At 41.8% G+C, this 8,883-nt stretch overlaps 1 long non-coding RNA gene across 1 annotated transcript in view; it reads left to right on the top strand.

The window, feature by feature from the left end:
* The first annotated feature begins 13 nt into the window (after positions 1-13).
* The window catches only part of LOC132023208 (uncharacterized), a 16,149-nt gene continuing 7,279 nt past the window's right edge, over positions 14-8,883 (top strand). The window contains exons 1-2 of the long non-coding RNA XR_009405890.1: positions 14-357; positions 1,188-1,281. This is a non-coding gene — a long non-coding RNA (uncharacterized LOC132023208). The remainder of the gene's footprint in view (positions 358-1,187; positions 1,282-8,883) is intronic.

The raw sequence follows: 8,883 nt of genomic DNA, 5'->3' as shown, positions 1-8,883 counted from the left end.
CCCTCCCCGTTGCCAAGGCGCCGGTTACTAGGTTACCGGGAGGCGCCGGGCGCCCGACTCCCTCCCGGTCAGCCCTTTCAGCCCAGCGCTGCCCTTTCGCCGGTGCGACGGGGCTTCCTGAGGCCGGGGGAAGTAAGAGAGGCCGGGTCACCCCCTGCAGCGGCCAGTCATCGTTACAAACTAAAGTCCCACGGCGAAAGCCAGTTCCAGCTACCCCCAAAGTTCAAACACTTAGAGTTCGAAGGAACAGAGAGCCTCCAGCGCGGAAAAACCCCGAGGGAAAACAACCCGAAATGACGGGGCCAGGTCTTGAATATAGATGCCCTAGGAAAAAAAAGGCTCGAAATAAGCTGGGAGGTGAGTACTTCGAATGGATAAACAACTGCAAACACGCACAGCTCCGGTCTACCTCCCAGTCCGTGCCCCTCACCCAACACAATGCGGAGAGCCCAGCTCCAGGAGCAACCCCAGAGTGAAGACCAAAACCAAGCTCCCAGTTAGTTTAATAGCGTGTAACTGGAAAGGGCTAGCTACCAAGCACAGAGGACAGGATCCCTAGGATCTGAAGATAGGGGAACGAGTATTGACATTTTAGTGCCTTTTTCTGCAATGAGATGATTTTGGACCACTTTTATTTCTTTCTACTTTGCTGGTCTGTATTTCCCAGCCATGAGTATGACGAGTATGTATTGCATCTTACAGATTACATACTTTATCCAGAATAAAGCTTTTTTTTTTTTTTTTTTTTTTTTTAACTTGTGAGAAAGACAATAGGGAGAAAAGAGGAGGCTGGCCTGGGGTCAGAAGGGTTCTGAATCAGAAGCGGCTGCTCCCTGCACCTGATTACCTCTGTGGCAGCTGCTCTAGGAGCAGAGTAGAGGGGCAGTGAGGCAAACACAGGAGGGAAGTTATACTTGAGGCTGGCCCCTGCCTGGGAATTCGGAAGGGGAAAGGGTCATCTGTGGCTTGTGGTGTGACAGTGGCCAGCTCGGACTCTGCGTGTTCAGATCCTTCGTCTGCCCCTTTGCCACCGGCTTCTCTCCTCGTCCTGTAATCTCTACTCCAGAGGTACCTGCCAGGATCAAACAACACGTGTACAGCAGCCGGCACATTGCCGCCTTACTCTCTCCTCCCCTTCTAGCACACTCTCCACCCACCTTGTTCTTGTTTCAAATGTTTCTTCTCAGGCAAAACCTACTCAAGAATCGCCTGGTGTGACTATACCCGCGAGGGCTGATTTCATGCGTCCACGTGACTGGACTCTGGACGCCCAGAGAGCCGGTAACATATTATGCCGGGGCTGTGTCTCGGAGGGTGTTTCTGAAAGTGGTCGGTATTGGAATTGGTGCACTGAGCAAGGAGGGCCTCACCGGTGCTGGTGGGCATCATCCAGTCCACAGAGGGCCTGAATAGAACGGAAAGGCAGAGGATGGGCGAATTGGCTCTCTTTTTGAGCTGGGGTATCCATCTTCTCATGCCCTCAGACACCAGTGCTCTTTTTTCTGAGGCCTTTGGATTCAGACTGAATCACAGCTCTGGCTCCTGGGTCTCCAGCTTGCAGACAGCCCATTCTGGAACTTCTTGGCCTCCATAATCATGGGAGCCATTCCTAGGATATATAAAATATAAACAGGAATATAAAAATATAAAACATATTTAAAACACAAAATATATTTTATTATACATAAATGTTATTGACATAGAAAACATATATATCAATATTACATATACAATGTAAAATATATTGTAAGTCTACATAATAAAAAATTAATGATGTATATATAGTCATTTTGCTAAGGGACCTTTGTCTTAGAAACACGGTGCCACCACCTCTTTGAGCTGGAAGATGTGACTGAGACTAGACCGAGTTCTCATAAAATTCTGTGTGCAGCTGCTACTCGGTTTGCTTGGAATGCAGAATTCTTCTGTGTGGCGTTATCTTATATATTTACAAGGTCATGTGTTGTGTGCCTCCCCAGTGGATTGTAAGCTTCTTAGAAGGCAAAGCATTGATTTATTTGCCACTATATTCCTAGTGCCTGATGCATGGCTCAGAGGAAGCAATCAATCAATAATTGTTCCATGAAGGAATGAACAATAATAACTAATACTTCTTAGAGAGTTGCTAGGGGCCGGACACTGTCCTATGTACTTTGCTTTACATTTATCATACCCACTCAGTTGTTGCAATAAGCCTAAGCTACTATCATTAGCTCCATTTCATAGACTTGTTAAGTAACTTGCCCAAAAGTTTAGTAGGTTTTCTGACTTGGTATAATGGTCACAACTGGATCTAACCAGGACAAGAGCCCAAATTCTTAGCGAGCTCAGCTAGTGTGGTCCCTGGACTGGCAGCAGCAGCAGCCCCTGGGAACTTGTTAGAAATGTTAATTATTCTTGTCCCTACCCCAAACCCACTGAATCTGAAACTCTGGGGGTGGACCCAGCCATCTGTGCTGTAACAGGCCCTCAAGGGGATTCTGATGCACTGGCGTTTGAGAACCACTGTCCTCCGCTCCCACTGCTTCTCAGTCCTGGAGCTTGCCATCACTTTCTAAGACAGAGAATGGGTACTCACACGCATACGCCGGAAAAACAGAGGTGTCCATTTAATGTGTGTCTCTGCAGTTTTGTGTGTTTCTGGTTTTGTTATTAATTGAATTAATTAAAGACATAGCCCTTTGGGCAAGTTACTTAATATGTCTTTGGTCCTCAGTATTGGCATTTGTGAAATGGGCAGGCCGATATTCAGCCATGAGGAATGGCATCTGTAAGTTGCCAGGGTGTACAATTTTTTTAAGGGCCATCAAAAATTTAGATTTTTATGTAAATTACTGTATGTCAAACATTGGCACCTAATTTAAAAAAAAAAAAAAAGAACTGCTGGTAAAGCACAAATGTTGGATCATGTGAGTTTTTCTTTCTGAAACACAGATGATCAGGCAGAAGGCGCAGTCATTCCTTCTGACCCTCTGCCTAGATTGTAGACCTTCTGGAGAAATCAGGATAAATAAAGCCGGTAGCTCCATGTGAATTGTGACACTGATGAACATAGGCACAAACTTTTCTTATGTAATCAGAACCAGATTTGGAAATGCTTTAATAAAACCGTAGGTCCTAGAGATGGCAGGATCAGAAGTTACAAACAAAATTACCAACGAAAAGCATTTGCTCTTAAAATTGACTTAGGGGAAGGGAGCCCTGGATTTTATTACTCTCAGCTTTGGAACAAACTTGGCTTTGGACACAGCACTTACTGCCTTAGTTTATTTTTAAGATTTGTTCTTATGAGAGAATGGGATGCGAGGCTATCTTTGGAAGATGCTGGCAGAAGAAAATCAAACTGGGTCTTTCTCCTGAGCATGTTTGTACTGGTGAAATCATGTTTAAATGAAGAGCAAGGACTTGAAGGAGGAAAAAAAATCTCAAAGGGGAATTCGAAGAGTTTGTGTAGAGGAAGGGCCATTTTCTTTGGTGACCACAGCCAAATCATTGACTGATAAGGACTGTAAATTCCTCAGCTCTTTTGGGGGCACTCGCTGCCTTCAAGGACTTTCTCTTTGTCGGAAGCCCCAGAAAGCCCCTAAACCCGGCAGGGTTTAGGGAAATCCATTCATTGTCCCCTAAAGTGTGTTCGTTGAATAATTAAGGAATGGTTCTTTTTTGATTCTCAAATCTGATGCTCTTTAACTTTGAGATTGAAAGGGTGATTCATATGAATTTGCTCCATGGGCTCAAAAAATTTCACATTTTTTAATTTTTCTAAATTCCATAGAATGTGGCTCAAGGTCCTCCACCATCTCTTCCTCAAACCAAGGGAGTGTGAAAATTCATTCTGTGGGAGTTGGGTTCCTTCGGTACCCTGGGGTCAAGAAGGCAAAGAGGTTGTAGGGAAATAGGCCAGAATATTTGAGGAAGGGCTTTTAGTCTTCAGCTGTTCCTAAAGTCTGTTGGCATAGATGCTCTTTGTCATCAAGTTTGAGGCTTAGACTTCCCTGGGCCCCTCCTTTGAAATTCTGCCAGCTTCTTCTTCTCACCCACTTACTAACTCAAAGCGAGGTTCCAGAACCAATAGTATCAACACTCCTTAGGAGCTTGTTAGAAATGCAGAATCTCTGGACCCACTCCAGGACTCCTCAATCAGAATTGCATTTTAACAAGGTCTCCAAGCAGCTGGTGTGCAGATTTCAGCTGAGACGCCCCAGATACCACATAATGTATCTCTCTCCCACCACCTTGTTCCTCACCACTGTTCTCCATCACTAAGTATGGAATTCTTCAGGGAGCGGGACCACTGGCCTCTCACATAACACTCCCAACCTCCTCCCTGCTAGGGGCTTAGCATTTTGATCATTCAACCCCAAGTCCAAAAGTTCCTAGGCGTCTAAGCTCCCCTGAGCCAGGCAAACCCAATGCTCCAGGACTCTGAGGCTTAATTGCTTGGGGAAAAGGAAAAAAAATAAATAAAAAACAACCCTTAGTTTTTGGTGATGAGTCCGCAGTGGAAAGTAAGTCCATTAATTTCTCCATCACATTATTCTGTCACACTAATAATAGGCCCTCTGGGCTGGTGAAATTTTAAAAATATTTCTTCTTCTGGAGTCTTCTCTGTTTCCCTCTAGTTTGAGCCCAGCATCATTGCCCTGGACTACACTCTGGGACCATCTTGATTGAAAAAGAGGAAAAGGTGTTAATAAGGAGGGGATGGAAGTGTAGTTCCATTACCCTGGCTCTGTTCGGTACTGGTCCAGGCATGGACCACACTGCCTTTGGGTCTATGGGACAGAATTGCAAGGCAAAAAGCATTTGGTGTGTTACCTGTTGTACAATCTGCGTGCAAAACAAAGGGACCGTTTCTCTCCCCTCTCTCAACATAGCAGGGACCCTGGGGATGTAGCGAAGTAAGAAATAGACCTTAATATTGGCAAAAGACTGCAGATTCAATTCGAGGATGAATAGTAATAAGAAAATGCAAATTACTATCATTATTTACGTTGCATGGCAGAGTTACACAACACTTTATTATACAGTAGATGCTACAGAAAGAACTATTTATAGACATTTTTTCCTGTTCCCCCAATCCCCCTAAACTCACTCTTTCAAAGCATCTGGCCCAAGTTCAATGGCAATGTGTTTTAAAAAATACACTTATTTTAAATAAATGCAATACTGAAAAGTAAAGACAATAGTACTGAAAATTGAAGAGCCAAGACTATCCCAAGTCAACATGAAGAATTTTTAAACTCGAAGATATTTTAAGTGTTTCAAAGAGATAGATGTTCAAAATATACTTTTAATGAATCTTTCAACTTAAGAGAAATTGTTTGTTGTTTTTTTTTTAAAGGACACACCTTAGAATTCAGTCTTATTCCAATCTGAAGATGTCCAATCTTGGCAGATGTGCAGGAAATTATCTGGCATGTTCATCAGTATGAAGATTGGACAATTGTGTCTTGAAAAAGTCTTAAAATTTAAAGATCGTTCAAAGTACATATTTTTAAAAAATTAACGAAAGCAAATTTCCTTCTTAAAGGATTATCTAAAGTTTCCTGAATCTCATGGGAGTAAATTATTTTGTACCCTCTGCTTTAATTTTTTTCTTAAAATTTTAAGGGATATTGGACAAAAACAACATATTCAGTATGTCCTATTTTGGCAAATGTCAACCAGAACTGGCTTGTTAAACATGGGTTATCTTCAGTTTGTGCCAATTAATTAACTTAAGATGTTTTCTTAATGCTAAATTCAAATAAGTTCTTGGTTTTGATATAGCTTCTAATTTTCTTCTGTTGTTCAGGTGATTTGAAATTATAATTGAGAATAAATTTTGCAAAATTAACACATAAAAAGGCATCACTGGAAACGTTTTCCATTGCATAATTCCAAATGCCATGGAAATAGTTGGCGTATTTGGATAGTCATGGAACTTAATTCCATACGTACATATTTCAAAATTATCCATCTGCTTAACACCAGGAAGGGTTTCAATGGTAAGATCTTGGTGTACCCGATTGTGGAGAACTTGGTGTGATGAAATTTGCAAAATCAAAATCGTGTTATTTCTTTAAAAAACAATTAGTGGGATTAGAAAGTTGGTCCAAGCCTGCAATATGGTGTTTTGAGAACAAGAAAACAACAGCATTTATTCATGTCTCCCTGTACCCCCCCAATGTGACCGCCAGGGAGAAGACATGCACCGAGGCAGTGAACTAAAGATCCCCCCCAGATCTTAAGGACTAGGTGACTTTAGCTTAAGCTTTACTGTTTTAACCAAGCAAGACCTTCTTACTTGAAATTGTAAGTGCAGAAAAAGAATAGTGACATTCAAGCTCTGCCCTAAGCTTATTTATATTGGGAAAATACCTTGACGTCTTTAGTCTCAACTACTATAAACTGTCTCAATACTGATACTAAGCTATAGTTGATAAACTTCTCCTTTGATTTGTTTCAACTTTCTAATCAGAATGGGTGCCAGTTATTTATAAATGCATTAATAAAGTAACCATGGTAGATTGTCTGCAAAGATGGTTGCTGCCCATTTCTCCCATCCCTAGGGGGTGCATGCATCTTCCCCTCCCAAGAGCTGGAGTCTTTTTCCTCACTCCCTGGAGGCTGTTCTTTGACTTGCTTTTACCAAAAGAACTTGGCGGCAATGCTGTTCCAGAACTTTCAAGCTGAGGCCTGGAAGTTTACACGTTAGCTAGAGGGAATACCATCTGCCATGACTAGAAGTCCAGGCTTTTCTGTTGGAGAAAGGGGACTCCAGGAACTCAGGTGACAGCAGAGGGCCCCAGAGACATAAAAGAGTCCAGCCAACACCACAAGGAAGGAGGCCCAGCTGTCCTATGCAGTCCTCAATTGTTCAAGCCATTTCAACGGAAACCCTACGAGTGAGGCCATCTTGGAACCTCCAGCCCCACACGAAGCCACCTCAGCTAACACCATGTGAAACACAGGTGAACTGTCCCTTTGAGCCCTGCCCTACTTCCTGCAGATTCACAAGCAAATAACGTGATTGTTATATTAATCCATTACATTTAGCTGTGGTCTGTTAGGTCTGTTATGCGGTAGCAATAGGGACCATCACAGCGACAATTTTCTCAAGTTTTTAAAATTGGGATTTACCAACTCTAAAAACATTTTGGAGGTTGAAAGGAAGAGACAAGTAGAATATTCATTAACCAAAGCTGTCATAACTAAGGGAGTTTTTTAAAAGTCCTTTTGAAAAAAGTTTTGTGGTTATGCTTATAAACTATCTCAGTTGCTGATATTTCTGTCACAGAGAGTGATTTATTTATAAGTCAGCTAATGTGTAACCTTGACTAGAACAATGACAAAAGTAGTTTCTTCAATACTCATCTCATTTTTACTTGGTTGTTATGTAAATGAGAAATTCCAAGGAAGCTATGAGTAAGGAGGAACAGCCTTACAAACCAGACCCTCTGTGAAGCACTCCAGGGCTGCAAATATTATCTGTATAAAGTACACTTGATGTACTTGCATATCAGTAGAAATACTTGTGTCACATGTATTCCTAGACCTAAGACCAAAGGAAATTTATCTAGGCCTAGACCATGTTTTAAGCAAGTTAGAATTTTTATTCAAATTAGAAATATGTCTTGCAGTACTAGTACTGAATTTTTAAAAACTTGGCCACCTCATGTTACCAAATTTGCCAGCGTTTTGACAATGGTATGTATGGAAACATTGCTAGCAGTTTTGTCGACCTCAGGATTTTTTTTTTTTTTTATCTGCAAAATTAGGATAGTGGTTTTTTTTTTTTTTTAAGAAAAGAACATTTAAATTAGCAGGTGACATATGGATCAGATACTAGCTATATTTGGTGTCTGTTCACTAGAAAATTACATAAAAGGATAGTTAGGAAAGGAGGTGAAAAAGAACCAGTAATAGGAGCCAAATACTAAGGGGAGAAAAGTCTAGTTTATACATGAGACATTATTAGCATAAGGCATTTTGTTCTGTAATGTAACTGTTGTAAAAGTAGGGAGAGAATAAGAGAAGAGTGGTAAATATACAGAAAATAGCAGGAGAACAACGTGACTTTAAAAAAATAAAAAACAGACTCGAGCTCACAGATGGAGGGCAAGGTCTATAAACTAGTCTACTGGGTTTCTATTTTTGGGCATTATTTTGGACTAGATAATGTAAAAACTTTCCCCGGTTAATAGTCGTCTAGATAATGCTGGGTAAAATATAACACCACCAGAAAACAGGAATAATCTCAAGGAGTCAGAAAAACAGATGGTGAAAACTAAACTGGTAGGGTTTATCTGCATGGAGCAGGGGAGGGGTTTCAGTTGTAAAAGTCCCAAAGGACAGGGGACAGAACTTTGGGGGAAGGGCACTGTGGCCTCCACTCAACGACCCTCAAAGAGCTATACCCTTAAGGGAAAGGGTGGAAGGACTAGAAAAAGTCATCCAGCCAACACAGGGAGATAACAAGAAAGCCTATTTCTTTTACTCTGGACCTTGAGTGGGAAAGAAACGCCCCCTTAGAATTGTTCACAGTAGGACTCTACTCATGTAAGGTTCAGGGTTCAAATTTACTTTGGGAAACCCTTAAGCCAAGAAATGAGCTAAGCAAACTCTTAAATGCAAACCTTCAGTCTAGATGTCCTGGATTCCCACAAATAAAGATCTCTGTGTTCAAAATTACAAAACACACAAGGAAACAATCCACCATGAGCAAGAGTCAACAGAAACAGCAAACCACAAGATCAGATCCCAAATGCTTCAGATAACTGGTTTCTTAAAGACCCATTTAAAATAAACTGGTTCGGGGCACCTGGGTGGCTCAGTGGGTTGGGCCTCTGCCTTCGGCTCAGGTCATGATTCCAGGGTCCTGGGATCGAGCCCCACATC

Source organism: Mustela nigripes, chromosome 8 (genome assembly GCF_022355385.1).
Source record: "Mustela nigripes isolate SB6536 chromosome 8, MUSNIG.SB6536, whole genome shotgun sequence".
In the NCBI taxonomy this organism is placed as follows: Eukaryota; Metazoa; Chordata; class Mammalia; order Carnivora; family Mustelidae; genus Mustela; species Mustela nigripes.
This window is presented reverse-complemented; position numbering and strand designations above follow the sequence as displayed.